Source organism: Phalacrocorax aristotelis, chromosome 1, assembly GCF_949628215.1.
Source record: "Phalacrocorax aristotelis chromosome 1, bGulAri2.1, whole genome shotgun sequence".
Classification (NCBI taxonomy): Eukaryota; Metazoa; Chordata; class Aves; order Suliformes; family Phalacrocoracidae; genus Phalacrocorax; species Phalacrocorax aristotelis.
In genome coordinates, this window is record NC_134276.1 from 69,584,578 (window position 1) to 69,596,827 (window position 12,250).

The window sequence follows — 12,250 nt, forward strand, 5'->3', positions numbered from 1 at the left end:
GCCATTGACATCTGACCACAGTTTGGCAAATCTGCTGAGTATTAAGACAGTGATAACTTTGCTTGCACCTGTTTGCTTCTGATCTCATCCATCTCCCTTCTGTGTACAGAGGTATCCCTCAAGAACCAAAGAGTACACTCCATAAAGGTGTATGGAGTCTCAAAAAATTATACTATTAAAGAACATTTCCCAGAAGATTTTATCTAAAATCCATAAAAGAATTGCTCAAGGCATATTAATATTGCCATCACTTTTCAAAATATTCTATTGTGAAAATACAAGATGCAATTTATTTTTTGATTCAAAGATTGTACATGAATGATGAACAAGTTCAAAAGTACGGAATACCACTACATACAATATGATGTTCTAAAATAGGTTAAATGCTTTTCGTGTAGTTTCAGATTTGCAACAACTGAATGACTGCAATAAGTTGCCAGAACATTAGACTTCGTCTGTAACTTCATACTAATTTAACTGCAGAAATGGGGGGGGGGGGGGGAGCGGAGCACGAGCACGCCAGCTTGCCCAGGTAGATAAAAGATGAGCTGGCAGATCTTGACAACCATATGCTAATTACACTGTAGTTCTGACTCAACAAAATCCTATAAGGACACATTATTGTCTGCAGTTCAGTGAAGTTTAAGAACATTTTGAGTGTAATTTGTGAATATTTACTCTGTTGCCAATTGCATTTCCTTTTCAAAGGGCAGAAGGTTTACTACGTTCTCGTTCAACACAGCATTTCAAGCGAGGCTTTATTGAACCTATGCCTACACATTTGCCTACTTCCTCTCAGGAAAGGCATTAGAATGCTCTGTGTTTTGCAGAATAACATCTTTACCAAGTTGAATATAGTCCACCAGAAACATGCACACAAAGGATAGGAAAGACAATATATTAATAAAGAAGTTGGATTTAATTTTATTACTGAAAGTGTTGTCTAATAAGACACCCCTACACCCCCGCCAGCTGAGATGTCCAAATAGTTCTTCCTCTCCCTTTTCAGTGAGCTATTATCTATTTATTGCCTTTCTGGGAAGTATATAAAGCCTTCACCTGCTGTAAACACCTTCACTTTGGGCATGTTTTGGTCCCTTCCCCCATTCTTGTCTTAAAGGGTAGAAGAAAAAAATTACTCAATAAGCCAAATATCACAGAAGTTCAATAAATAAAGATGACACTAAATCCATAACCCAGATTCCAAACAACTATTTCCTTGAACAAAGCAGTGGATTTTTCATTAATTATTTTCACTGAAGAGTTCACTAAACAGTTTTATACTACACATTTGAAATAAATACAAAGTCTGTGCCATAGTCAGTAAAAGGCAAGCTTTATTTTGAGTAGAAATTTTAGGAGAAAAATTAGAATAATTTTACTATGATTAAGCCTACAGTTTGATGAATCACTGGCTTTAGGATTGTGTGTTTGTTTTGTTTTTACATTAACAGCCCTTTCAAGAACATTTTAATTTCGCTACCTACATGACACACAAAATCAGAGAATCACAGGTTGGAAGGGATCTCAGGGATCATCTAGTCCAACCTTTATAAAGAAAACCTACTGCAGTTTCCACTCCAGAAAATTATTGCAAAAGATTTCTCATTATTAGTCTTTAAACACAAATACAAAATGTTCAAGGCTATACTCTGATCTGTTGGAAAGGCCAGGGTTATAAATTTGTCCATTACATTTAAGAGACATACATCAGATGACTTTAAATTTTGTAGTGCAAAAGCAAATTGTAGTATCTCAGAGTTTCTATCCTGGTACTTCAGATTTTTCTTTTCAGTTTGAAAGAAACGGAATCATTTGCAAAAACATATGTAGATGTTACACTTAAGATTGGATTGCATTTATAATACTAACTGGTTCACCTGCACTTTATTAAACAAATTAAGTCTAATTTCAACATCTGATAACACTTCATTGAACAAGTATTTAACAGAACTCACAACAAATATCAAGGCACACAAGGACTTCAAACATTGCTTTCCATTTGAAGGCTCAAAATGTCAATAATTAGCCATCAGAGCTTCCTTCTGAAGAGGTAACATTATTTTTACTTTATAAACAGAGAATTTGAGTAAGAAGTAATAAATCCACCTGGTGAAGTAACGAATGAAACTAAGTTTCCCAGCTTTCTGCTCTGTGCTACAGCGACTACAATGCTGAATTCAGTGTTTGCCTTTTTACTTTTATTTTTTGGTACAGTTGTAATGAAGTTTCATTTTATTATAAGTTTCTGTTAATAAATCTTCTACTAAGCCACAGAAATCAACTACAGTTACTAGAAACAGACAACAGGGTACATGAATCAACAGCAAGAAGACAGCCAGACTCCACCACAAAATGGATCCTATGGAAAACATCAGCTTCATTAGGTTACTTCAGGTCTTCATAGCCAGGCCAGGAAGATATTCTACATATACTGAATGCAATGCTGTTCTGCTTTCACAGAAAACCCACGTACCTTCTTTCCTCTCAATACTTTATAAGCTATTACTTAACTTTTTAGAACCCGGTCAAAGAATCATGAAAGCCTGCTCCACCACAGGCTATGGATGGCCGCTACTCGTCTATACCTCCCACGCCACCATGTCCTGCCTAGAGCACCTTCAGGGGAAAATGCAGCAAGTCAAAGCAGTAGGTAATAGGAGACAGGAGCCAAAACACAGTGGTAGCAATATCTAGTGCTTAATTAATAGTCTGAGCCTATCCTTTTTTTTTTTTTTTCTTAAAGAGCTAATACTGCTTTGTCTCAGATCACTGAGGGAAAAGACTTGCTATTTAATCATCCATTCAGCAGTTTAAAAAAAAACATAAAACAAAAGCCAAACCCACAAGTACTACACTACGTAAAGCAAAAACCAAGGAATACATCCAGTTCACTCGTTATCTTTAGTTATGAAAATAACCACTGAACTTGAACCACTCACCTTTGGCACACTGTTAAAAGGATCCAGGCAGTGAAAGGCAGGACTCTCCAATGAAGTTATGTACACCACTATCTGAAACAACAAACAACACGTCCTTTAGTTTTAACTCTAAACTTGGAAGACCTTTAGCTAGGTAATTTAGTTTTCGTACTATCAAAACGCCCTAAGAGATCCTGAAGAGCAGGAAGAATGGCTCTAACTTGATCTACCTGTTTAGCATAAATAGGATCCATCTTTATATTTAACTTTTTTCAATGAATACAAGGTCAATTTAACCACAATCCAAACCATGTAGGTAAGAAGGTGACTACAAACCCAGTCATCATAATACAGAGAAAAATCAGTCAAGAAATGGAATTAAAAATTTGGCCCAGTTTTATAAAGATTACATTTCACAAAGCACTATTATTTACTGTTTCCTTCACTTTTACATTACTCAGTTTAACTTGCCCATACTTCCCAAGAAAAGGGAAATGCTGTTACATGTGGAAAACTGAGGTACATCAGCAAAAGCACAGCCAGCAGTTGTGGGACATGACTATTTCCACCCAGGAGGCACTCACACAGATTTGGATGTGTAATCCAGCTGGATTACTACCGCGTGTGGTTTGGGCCAACACAAGTGAGCTCTGACCGAGGGTGTGAAGCGGGTCGTAGGGCTGCAGAACTCTGTTAAGGAAAATTCTGACTGGATGTAAAGAAGCCAGGAGGGTGTCTAAGCACAGCCACATGCCCCCTGAGAAGACCTTCTTCCTGGAAGAGTCTCATATTCTCCTGGACATGGCCCCAGCTGTGGCCTTAGCCCTGCCAGGAGCTGGATGGCACAAGCCTCCTGAGTTCCCTCCCAGTCTCCATTGTTCTGTTAAGTATTTCTAGCCACAAAAGTAACCTTTCAGAAGCTACTTCAAAGTATTTAGACATTTGTTTCTGTTTTCTAATGATGCTTCTAACTGCCTGACAAATTCAGACAGTGTAAACCCATTAAGATCCAATTCAAAGACAACGGAAAAATTCTGAGCGTCTTCCTGTCCCGCAGTCCCTAGCTCATAAGGACAATCAATATATAACAGCTCCCACTCAACCTGAGGCCACTCGCACACAAACGTTTCTGTTCAAAGTCTTCTCTGAACAGATTCCAACCACTTGCCACTCTACAAAAGCATCCAATAAAGAAAATCAATTAAAAAGAGCAATTCAACTGACGATCCCAAGCATCATAATGAAGGGGAAGAAAAAAAAAATATTGACAAAGGTATTACAAAGACCATACATACATGCTTAAAAGTGAGATTTAGACTTCCACCCATTAATAAGTGGAGTAACAGAAACTAAAACTACAGTTTGACAAACATTCAAGCATAAACATATTGTTAGAGGGTAAAGCACGAGAGAGTCCCTACTTCTCTGCTCCCTGGCGGATTAACCCTTGCTCCCCAGCAGCTGCAAGGGGAGCCAGAGCATTGCTAGCCCTCCCCAAAAAACACACAAGAAAAAAAAAAACACCACACAATGGAGGAGGGAAAACCGTGAGATGTTATCCAAAAAGAGCAGCCTCCCGATCCAGTCCAGCGCCTGAATGAAGATATGCCTGTGACAGCAGAGAGCAGATGGGACTAGAGGGTGACCTACCCCCTCCTCCTCTGCCAGGGTGCTGGCTGGAATGCCTGCTGCCCCACCACCCAACCTGGGTTTTGAGCTTTCTGCAGACACAGACCATGAGCAACCACACCTTCCTATATCAATTTTGATACCCAGTTACAGACCTTAACTGTGTTCTCACTGAAAACTGCTCTATATTTGAAATTACAGGACAGATACCAAGTAAATGGGAAAGATATTTTAATAAATGAAGTAACATTTAAACCCTGAGGCAGGGCAGATCTATTTTCCTGCTGGCTGAATGTTTTGTAGTACGTGCTCTTCTCCTGCCAATAATGCAAGAACATTAACATTAAGGGGAAAATGAAAGTCACTTCATTTTTTGTTACAAGATCTTCTGAACAGTACCATCTTCCCCCTTCCTACCTCACAAGTCATCTATTGTCCATTACCATCCACCACTGATGTACTGTACCAAGCTTCTGATTTTTTAATTTTTTTTATTCCTTAAAGAAAAACTCAACACCTCTCTCAATTATTGCTTCCACTTTTGCAAATGCACATTTGCATATAGAACTTGTATTTGACAATGAGCTAAAAACAATACTGTTAATCATCAATGCCTGAAAAACTAACCTTATATTTATTAGTCAACTGGAAAGGAAGTACAGTTGGGGAAAATTAGAGTTCAAATTCCATCTAAACACATAAGAAAAAATGAGTCATGTGTTTATTTCAATATAACAATGCTAACTTCCTTCTATACAGCAAGAATGGTTTTATTTTCGTGGCTCAATTAATATAGATTAAAAGTAGCCCAGAATATTAAAGGTGATAGTGCAAAGAGTCAAGGGAAGAAGATGCACTAGAAAACCTCATTCCTACCAACACTTTGAAATAACACTTGTTTATCTAATAGGCACACGAGCACAAGATGCAGACTGGGGTCTGTCCTCTCTGGACTCAATTCCGTTCCAATGTGACCTGCTTTTCTATTTTTCTGTTGGTAAAAATCTTCACTTTGCTGTGGAAAAGCCAGAGGAAGTTTTCTGCTACCAGTCATACTAAGAGTCACTTCCCCAGAAGAGTAACCTGTTTCCATCACACACCCCCGCAGCCCAAAGCTTCACCTGCAACGTTGTGACTTGCAGAGCAACTCAAACTCAGGATGGAAACCTGGACCGCAAATAATTCACTTATACTTTAAATATGTTCCTTGAAACAATCTTTCAGTTACAGAAGTTCAAGAACTTTTTTCTCAAAGGGCAGTAAATGGAAACAGAAACAGTGTTTAGGGTTTGGGACTATCTGCCCCCAGGCAAAGGGTTTGCACTGGATGTGAGGCTTTCTAGTTCTGCTGCTGCAACCTTCCACCCAGGCAGGACTCCAGACAGCTGTATTTGATAGCAAAGCCAGGCTGGGGAATGAATAGTTGAAATAATGTCCATCAACCTTCAAAAGTCTTGGAGCACACATGGCAAATGTTTACTGCCCACTCAAAGGACAAATTGGCACAACATTAGAAAACTTGGGAAATTAAGCCAACAACGTTTTTGAAAGGCAGCAAGGCAAACGGAGGCACAGAGCTGGGCAGTCACATCCCTCGGTATCACCAGCGCCTATCACTTCTGTACCATCTAATGTGACGTCCATTTGCCATACCTCAATCCTAATACCAATATTACCGCAGTAATGCCAGCCCCGCTCAATGCAAAATGCCACTGTTCCTTACCACTCATGACTGCCTTTATATCCCACGCTAACCATGAGGCCCAGAGCAGAGGAACAGAAAACAACAAGGAACAGGAATGGCTGAGTACAGGAATTGGACGAACACATGATTACAAACACGCGATGTAGAAAGACAAATTTGTCTGTCTGAACAGCAACCTCACTCATCTGTCTTCTAGAGCAAGGTCCTCTGAACACAAGGACTATGCAAGCCCCACTGTAAAATGCACTTCTGAATAGTCAGGGTAAAAGTTTGAACTTGATACTTGCCAACAAGCACCAGAAGATAAATATCAGTAACATCTAATATAATAAGCACCTTATATTTAACTGTGTAATCTTTAAAGACTACAACCTTAAGAATAAATTAGAGCTTTTGTAATGATTAGATTACAAGTAACATCCGAAGTTATTAACCACCTTTCCTTTCACTAACAGCTCTAATGTGCCTCATTTTCTTTACCCTCATGGCTAAAATCCAGATTCAGCTTTCCAATGACTATTTCAATGACAATTCTCTCAGGCTCTCTTCCCAACACCCAACCACCTCCTATTTAAATTCTGACAGGAAACAGCTAAAATAATCTCTTTGATACTTAATATGCTAATACACAAGAATGACCTGACCATAAACCTGTATTCCACAGAGTGGGAATTTTAACTCCAATGGTAAGGCATTCAAGTGACTCTGATAACTACGATAAAATTCAACAATTGACATATTACTGGTGACCTTCTGAAGAACAAATGAAAAGCATCACATTAACACAAATTCTCCTGTGGAGAAGATCATGCTGGCAATCTGCCAGTTCATTACACCATCTAGCTCCACTCCAACCTTAAATATTGCCTTCCTTTGTAATTGACTGAAATACGCTGGAGCAATTGCAGGTAACCACTTCAGGCTATTAAAGTACTCCATTAAGACTTCTCCATTAGGCAGATATTTCAAATGAAGTTACATCAAAATAGGCAATGTTCAAAATATTTTAACTATGCAGACAATTGGGCAAGCACATTCCAGTTCCACTGAGCAGGAGACAGATCAGCCTAAGCACTCAAAAGCTGAATGCCTGAATTTGTTTAAAGGGAAAAGAAACCTACCAAGTATATTCAAGACTCTAGTATATGTTTAGTATTTTTACCTCCTAGTCATATACATCATCCCAAAACTCACTTAATATTACCTTCTTCTAAAGCAAAGAAAATGGTAATATTAAAACACACAACCATTCTTTAACTCAGATAAGCCACAGCATTCATTGAATACTATATTTTAAAACCAAGTATGAAACACAGGGAGTAAACAAAGCAAGACTGGATTCACATTGTATTTAAGATTTCAAAAAGGCAGCAAATTGCAACATTGCATTACAATGTGTATAACATTCTGGGGGAAAAAAAACCACAACAAAAAAATAAATCCTTTCATACTACATACTCTACACAACAAAGCTTTTCCTTCTTAAGACTGCAGCTCCTTAACAGCAAGGAAGCAAGTGAAATGGGGCACAAGAACAGGTTCACCTCCTTGCATGCAGGAAAGACTGCTAGATACTTAAAACACTGGAAAAGATCTAAGCCTGTATGCCAGCTGTGAAAGCGAGACTAAAGAAAAGACAAACTTCTGTGTTTAAATGGGCATTTTTTTAAGAGGTCCAGGTTTGGAGCCATCACCAGAGGCTGTAAGGGTTAGCCTAAGAAATTTGGGTCTCTTCTGAACAGCGCACGGGCAGGAGGTTGAGTATCTTCTCTGCGCTCCTATCTGGCATGCAAGAGCTCTAGTACACCTCCCGGCAAAGCTGCCTGGATCAAAGAGGAAGCGATTAAACATGTATCATTGGTCACTCAAACAACTTCTTATTTAAACAAACAAACAAAAAAAGATATACTTAGCAGGGGGCACAGAGAGGCGAGTGCAGCTAGAGAAAGCGTGCAATGGCTCACAGTTTAACCATATGCAATCAAAGCGGCTACATTGACTGATATTCCTGCAGTCAAATGCACATCATCTGCAGACTCTGGTGTATACGTGATACATTTTCAGAAAAAAAAAAAAAAAAAATGTTTTTTACATCTACTTGCACAACCACCAACTCCCAATCTACTCATGAAACACAAGCAGTTGATCTTCTAAATAATAAACACTCACAATAAATACTGCATTTCAGAAACCAACTTCCACTGCCAGCTTCCTCTGTAGTTGTAATCCAAATACGTGTATGACTACCATCTTTTTAAATTGGAAAGAAATGAGGAGGGTTACATCTGCTAGTGACTGCATCTGTAAGAATTCTACAATATATATTGTACAGATTCACATTATTTTATTAAAAGGAATCACATGCTTCTTACATTCTCTCAGGTAGAAGTTTCCCCAAAAAGTCTGAGCTATAAAAACCCAATACTGATACCAAGTTACTACGTAAACTCTTTGTACTATGCAAATTTTTTTAATTCCTGGCTTAAGCAGGATTTTCCACCTTGATACTTACTGACACTGACCTAATTCAAATTTGATTAGCTGAGCTGTAAACTTCCAGGGCAGTCCCTGCATGAGAAGGAGAAAAAACCCACAACGCAGAGTGGAGAAATCACAAATGGGAGGCCAGGAAGCCTCCCCCAGCAAGGCTACAAAATCTTTGAGAGGACATGTAATATTGCAGTCTCAAAAACAAACAAAACCACCACGACCAACCACCACCACCACCACCACCTGTCTTTGCAAGCTGTGTCCAGACACCCTCTGCAAGCTGAAGGAGGGTCGCAACAAAGGTACCACACCACCAAAATAGCCCCAGGCTTTTTTAAGCACTCCTATTCAAGAGCCATCTGTGAAAGGTGAAGTATTCAAACTCCATTTTATCTCAATTTCTCTGTTTTTTCTTTTCTATTTACAATAAGGAATAGGAACTCACAACTTTTCTAAGTTTCCTTATTTAAGGGTTTACAAGCTGGCTAGGTAAGCACATGTATAACTAACCCTAAAGCTCACATAGGAGAAGCAACAAAGGTCTTGATTTATGCTTAGGAGAGCTCTAAGCACCTCAAGAACCCTTACAAATGTATGTTGAAAAACCTGAATTACCAATTATAATTGCAGACAGACAAGCAGAAACAGAACTATATGTACCAAGACTGTTCTTAAACTGTTTCAGAGTATCTTTAAGGAAGGGAAAGGACTAGACTTCCACCTTAGGTAGTGCTTAACTAAGCAAGCTTCTCAGGCCATGGTTTGAACATGAGATAATTATTTTGGTTTCCTTAATAGGATACCTCATTATTCAAATTACAGATTTCATTTTTAGAAACATCTTAGCATTTATAGTTAGATAACATTCTTTAGCACTTTGGAAATTAATGTTTTGTATATATAGTTTAATAATTCATTCCAGTGGAACTTCAGCCTTTTTCTGATTGATACTCTAATTTTTTGTTTGTAAAAACTGCACAAAGACAGTCTTTTCCATTAAGTAAAAGCAGCTCAGAATCTTTGAGGACCTGAGTGGTTAACAACTCATCAGCCCAAGCAGCTCCTTCACAAATCTGTTTCTCCTTTGCCATTAAAATGTTTTACATGAAGGCATATAGGACTCACTGAATCATACCAGTTCTTCCACAACTCTCTACTAGAGTCAGAGCTTTTAATTCAATACTTGTGGATTTCAGGGCTGTGAAAGATTACTACAAACAGCATATTAATATACTCTTTACAGTAATCTAGCAATCTGCACATGTAAATTACCGAAAATGCACACCTCCGCTGGAAAAAGGCATTCACAGATGCCTTCTGGAGAAGTGAAAGCCACAGATTCCGATGAATTAGCTACCACAGAAGGATGCAACATTAACTCACTATCAGAGAAACACTAGGCAGAGGCACCTGGTTACCACTCTTGGCTAGGGAGACTAATGTTTAAAATAAGCAAATAACTCTCACATCTACACAGAGAAGATTTGCTTTGGGGTGAGATGTTACAGAAAATGGACTGTAACAGGAACTACAGAGAGACTACAGGTCACTAACAGAGTCAAGTAAGGCAGACTTAGCCCACTGGCAATGCAAAGTTAAAGGCTGACTGCAATCCTGATTAGCGTTCCTGTTCTGGTAAATTATTCACTCTTTCTTAGTCTTAAGAAAGTCTTTCCTATGCATACGTTCAACACAGCACTGTCTGAATTGAAATAATAGTGCCACTACTGTCTCGGTGCTAAAATATATGGATATGGTGATGTTAAGAGGGATAGGTCAAAGTCAGTGGTTGTCTTTGAAACTACCAGGCAGACAGAGCAGATCCTGACTGATGTCTTCAAGAAAAATTTGTCAGAAACTTCTTGATAACTCTCAAACTGCCAAGTGGCAACATGATACGATACACGGGTAGAACAAGGTCTGGTCTGGGCACTCCCCACCTGCTGTAAAAGCTGTCATCACCAACCGCTGCAGCAATCACTCACTCCCTGCGCCTGAGCCCATTTGCTGAGGGTGTTTGGGTTTTACCCTTCCTCCAGGTGCACAGCCACCGGGTATATAAGGATGCTGTAGGCATTACTGTCCAAGCAGAATATATTATCCTGAAGAGTATGTAAGCTCTGCCCTGTTCTGTTCAGGCAAACTGCATCTGAAGTACTGTCAGCATAAACGAGAGCCATTTCATTTTGAAGGGATGCATCTTGGCCCTCAGGTGAAGAAATACGTAATGACTTCAGCTGAGGGAGCACATTGAAGAAATCTCTCAACCACCACCACCAGAAAGAGTAGAAAGATCTATTGTTTACTCAAACTTGCTATTTCATTTATAATGTTGAAAAGCACAGGGCTGTAGAACTCACATAAACAGACATTAAACTGGAACCCATTAGTAAAATTGAGGGAGGGGGAAAAAAAAAACCCAAGGAACACAACACAAAATCCCTTACTGAAACTGGAATACATTCAAGTAATACCTGGAGTTAAAATTCAGCAATGCACTGATGAAAATGATCTTCCTCGGGAAGAGCAAGACATATTTCTCCCAGTATATTTGTATATCAAAGACTGGGAAAAACTTGCATTCCAGATTTAAAGCTTTTCTGAGTCTCCTCTGATGATCCAACTGAAGAAAAACAACAAACTTCATGCAGTTCAAGTACAAAACTACCGTAACAAGGGGTTCATAACTAAGAGCCGAAAGTGGAAGACAAACACTTGGAAGTTTGAAACGACTTTGGTTCCTACACGACTTTGTAGGTGGTACATGCTAGTCAGTGACGTATGGTACCCTGACCACCCTCTTTGGACATGGCAGAACAGCAGTCCCCAAAGTCAGCACCTTCAATGGGCAAGTCAAAACAAAACCACCAGGTTCCTCAGATCCACAAAAACGATTCAATCCCTTAGTTGCTAGGATCACTGCTTCCCAAGAACAGAGCCCCTCAAAACACCTCATTTTTCTTCCCAGTTAATCATCAGAACCTGCCTGAACTGCCCCAGAAACTTTGCTTTAGGTTGACTACAAGAAGAGAAATGTTAACACAGCTTTGGTTCCGCCACAGCATACAGCAGCCCTAGCCGCAGGCGCTGCTATTATTGCTATTTGAAAGATAACTAGATATTCCAAAATCTCATAATACCCAAATAAAATTTGGCAACAGCCTACCTTCTGAGGTTTTCAGCACTGATTTTATCCCTTTCATGTCTTGTACACATTCAATGGTTTCTTATTCTACCCATTTTAATCACGTCAATTCAGTGGCAGACTACAAATGAAAATGCAATAGAAACATTGCAGGCCCTGTAACAACAGTCAAAACAAAGATTTCCTATGGCAGCTGTCAAATTAATGACATCTCCAAAGCTATCTAAATACAGTATCTGGGCAGAAATCCAATTATGTCAATTCTGTCTGAATACCCCAAAAGAGAGTCCTACTGGGGTTAGAAGTGGAAATAATTTTAAGCGCAGATTAGCTACATAAGCAGCTCCACACTTGAAACCA

At 39.1% G+C, this 12,250-nt stretch overlaps 1 protein-coding gene across 1 annotated transcript in view; it reads right to left on the reverse strand.

The window, feature by feature from the left end:
- The window catches only part of NCK2 (NCK adaptor protein 2), an 87,561-nt gene that overhangs the window by 51,312 nt on the left and 23,999 nt on the right, over window positions 1-12,250 (reverse strand). Inside the window, exon 2 of the mRNA XM_075092298.1 lies at window positions 2,943-3,014. The gene's annotated coding sequence lies outside the window, so the exon portion shown is untranslated. The remainder of the gene's footprint in view (window positions 1-2,942; window positions 3,015-12,250) is intronic.